This window comes from Trachymyrmex cornetzi, unplaced genomic scaffold, assembly GCF_001594075.2.
Source record: "Trachymyrmex cornetzi isolate Tcor2-1 unplaced genomic scaffold, Tcor1.1 scaffold190, whole genome shotgun sequence".
Classification (NCBI taxonomy): Eukaryota; Metazoa; Arthropoda; class Insecta; order Hymenoptera; family Formicidae; genus Trachymyrmex; species Trachymyrmex cornetzi.
In genome coordinates this window covers 124,751-129,070 of record NW_017296528.1, presented here as the reverse complement: position 1 = coordinate 129,070, position 4,320 = coordinate 124,751, and the positions used below count along the sequence as shown (strand labels likewise).

The 4,320-nt window shown below is 30.5% G+C and overlaps 1 protein-coding gene across 1 annotated transcript in view; it reads right to left on the bottom strand.

The window, feature by feature from the left end:
- The window catches only part of LOC108759509 (polycomb group protein Psc), a 37,828-nt gene that overhangs the window by 26,055 nt on the left and 7,453 nt on the right, over window positions 1-4,320 (bottom strand).

The window sequence follows — 4,320 nt, the reverse complement described above, 5'->3', positions numbered from 1 at the left end:
AGACGGCACGACGATACAATGAAATTTCACAGCAGCTGCCGAGCGTGATCCGTGGCGCGTCTACGTTTTCTGATACGCTTGATCATTACGCAAAAGAAATGCTACTACAAAAGAACAAAATCTGCCAAGTAAATTAAATGACGCGAATTTTAACGCACGTTCGCAGGTGCGTTTGCACGCGCTCTCGCGTGCGCGCTCGCCTACGCGCTCGCCCTTCGAACCGATAGGAAGCACGAGTCCGCCGTCGACAAGTCCGCACAGTGACGGACAAAATGTCACGTCACAATACACAGATAAGAATTGTTAGTTAAATAATTGTATTGTATAGTATATTGCTTATTTCATTTTATCCATGCTCGCCATATTCTTAGAAAGAAGACTGAATACCACATATCATAAACTCGATCACTTAAAGATGTAGATTCATTTAAAAAAGATATTATATATTTCATTATGTTTAAATAAGCAATTGTACCGTCAGTATTAGCAATTTGTTTTAAATTATTAATTACAGATGAAGAACACATCCTTTATCCTGCAGAATAGTTCATTTTGTCTTCTCCTTTTAAAGAAGTTAGAAGATGTTTATCTTTTGAAACAGTTTCCGCTAAATAGTGAAGATGATCTGCAGTAGCTAAATAGTTTCCCATTTGAAGAATTATCTTTTCTTTCAAAAATCTCGTTCGCATTTTAGTTATATATATAATATGCGTTGTATCTTGTATATAACATTCTTCTACTTTATTCATATCTAATTTGAAACCAAGGCCATTCTTTACACCACGAGAATATCTGATTACTTGTAATTGGTAAACAGTTATTAAGACGCATTGCTCTTAATAAACGAGTATCACCATTAGATGAAAAACCTGCAATAGTTATATCAAATTTTTTTGCTTCTTTTTTCATAAAACTCCATCGGTCAAGAACATCTGTTGCATCAAATTTATTATCTGTGCTGAACAGAGATAAGCAATATGCAAGCACATTGCAAGATAAAGATTGAGCCATTATTACATACGAATATACAGTTTTACTACAAGTTTTAAAAAAATTTTGTATAACTTCTGCAGATGTAGCAACATATTTATTTTGGTCAGGTAAACCATTCTTTAAAGATAAAACAAATCCAAGCACTTTATTTGACCGAGTATCATATTCAATTTTTCCCGTAATGCGTGTAGCATCTTCGGCAATCCAGATTATTTTTGAAGCATTTCTTTCCTCTAAATGCTGCACTAAGCTATTAATATCTATTTCACCTTCCTCAATATGTCGATGTTTATTATATGAATATCTATTTAAAGTACTTATTGAAGGCAATGTGTTTGGTAAATTTGCGTGTAATGTTTCATGTAATAACCTTCCTCCTACATAATAGAGATAGAGGCTAAATTTTTTTGTAGCTTTATTATAGGAATTTCTGTTTGCACTCTTCGAATTATTTAATGCTACATCTAAAAGTTTCTTCAAAAAATTATTTATGACTAATCCACTATCCTTAGCAGTATCTATTTCTGAATGTTTTATTTTAGGTAAAAGATCTTTCGTTGCTTCAACATTATGACATACAATTTTAGAAACTTTTTCAGCTAAAGTAAAATAATCTGTTATTAAATTCTGATTAGGATTTCATTTTTCTCGACTTCTCTTTAATCTTTCAGATCTCTGGTACTTTAAACTTTTCCATTTATCATATTGACTGGCATTTACTTTAAAAGTAGAACAAGTAAGAAAATTAAAATCAGTATCGGAACTAACACAGCTAGAATCAGAAACAGAACAGTCATCATGTTCTTCATTAATTTTTTGCGAAACTATAATTTGGTTATCTGTATCTTCTACTATACTTATTGCACTACTATCAAAAATAATTTCCGCTTTATCTATAATTTCCGCTAGATCTACAACTTCCGCTTTATTCATAACTTGTATTATATCTACAACTTCCGCATTACCTATAACTTTCGCTATGTCTACAATTTCTGCTTTATCGTCCTTATTATCTACTTGTTGGCTTTTCTTTACATTATCTTTATTTGCAAATTCAATATTGTGACTTACTTTCGCGTGTGAAATCTTTGATGGCACTTTTGCTATATAATTCGTAATGCGATTTTTTTTTATTAACAAATGATTTAGTTGCAAATGAATTTGTATTTTGAATGTGCTTTTTAAGTAAATGCGTTTGAAAGTTGGAATAAACCCAACGCTTTGATTTTGAATTTTTTTTACCAAATTTAGATATATTATAATCAGCACCACAAAAGCACTTTATAGCACAATTCAATTCACTTGCATCTAAACTTACTTTTATGCTTATGTTATCACTTGATTGCCTTAAAGCTAGCCATCCATCTTTGATTACTTTGCCTTGTATCCAAGAAACAATTGCTTTTCGTATTTGTTTACTTTCTTTCCAAATTACAAATTCCGATAATTCTTTAAATGATTGTTCAGATTTTGATCATCCATTATTTCTTCGCTTATTAAAGAAGATGAGTAAGAAGTTGAGGTGTTTGCTTGGTTTGGGTTTGAACTCGATTGAGGCAATATTTGGCTTCTTTTCTTAGATTTGATTGGTTTTTTTTTCCTTCTATACATCTTTTCTACGATATCTTTATGTGATAACTTCTTTTTATAATATTCAGAAAGAAGAGATATTATATGTTTATGTCCAGGTATTATTTCAAACAATGAAGGATTTTCCTAATACAGGCCATAACACTTTGGTAGATCTTCTTTGTCTATAATTTTATGTAACTGGTTTCTTGTAAATGATATGATGTCTTCAATATTAGAATCGTTTATATTAGATATAACGATTTCATTTTCATAGCCATTAGTTACTAATAAGTTCTTTAAAGTTAAAGGAATTTTTATATTTAAAAACATTTCAGCTTCAGCAAACACATCAGCTTCTAAATTAACTAAATTTTGCTGAATGTTATCTATCTCAGACAATGCATTTATACTATCTATAAATAGTATAATGGTATTCAGTATGCAAGCTATCGAATTCGCTATCAAATATTTGTATATTCCATAAATATTTAAGAATTAAAATCAAACATTTGTTTGTTGAATAAATGTAAAAAAGTATAACCATTTCCAGCAACACCAAGACAAATACTATATACTTTTTTTAGTAATCTTCGTTCAGTAGTCAGCGTACATAATGAAAAGTTTTCAAAAAAGCGGTTTACAATTAGTATCACATTACTTGTCTCCTATTAAAGTGAACTGCAATGTTTACGAAATGCATTAAACCATGTATCAAGACACGAAAATATTCACATAGTTTCTTTGACTGAATGGACGTCTTTTATTTAAATACTTTTACTAAATTAATAGTAGTACTAAATTAATACAAATTTACATTACGATATCATCAATATATAAAATTTTTTATATTGATGATATCGTAATGTAAATTTGTAAGCGCATGAAAATTCTGTATAATTCTTTTGTCAGCGTATTAATTTAATACTGAAGATAGCCATATTCAGGGCCGAAACGTTTATTTAACTTGTAAATTTGTATGTTTATTTGTATGTTTATTAAATTTGTAAATTTGTATGTTTAAATATATATATATAGATATTATTTTCAAATTCTTACCTTTTTGATAAGATCAGCTTTTTGATAAAATCATTCTATAGGAGTTAGAATGATGTATATTTGAATCGATTTGAATTTAAATAAAGTAAACCAGTTAAATATCCAGCTCTTCCATATAATTCATCAGGGATAGCATTACGTTTATCTAAAACATAAATACTTAAATAAAGATATCAACCTATAAAAAATTAGTTGTTTACTCTTGTACCAGGTATGTAAATATGAAACCGGAATTTACCAATAGATGGTCATAACTGTCAATGTAGTTGCCGTCAGACCGCGTCATTGACGCCATTTCCTTGTTCTGACATCTGACAAAGATTTTCAACTCACAACAATACAAGTTTCATACAACAGTATAGTTTGTAATAGCGTCGAATTTTGTGCCTGGAAACTACGATTTGCGGAAAGCATTGATTTTCTGTTACCATTTCAAGAAAACTGCTGCAGAATCGCATCGAATGCTTGTCGAAGCTTACGGTGAGCATGCTCTTGGTAAATCACAGTGCTTTGAGTGGTTTAAAAAATTGAAAAGTGGCGATTTTGACGTGAGAAACGAAGAACGTTGAAAACCACCGAAAAAGTTAGAAGACAGCGAATTGCAAGCATTGTTGGATGAGGATGACGCTTAAACTCAACAACAACTCGCGGATCAATTGAATGTGACACGAGAAGCCGTCTCCATATGTTTGAAATCCA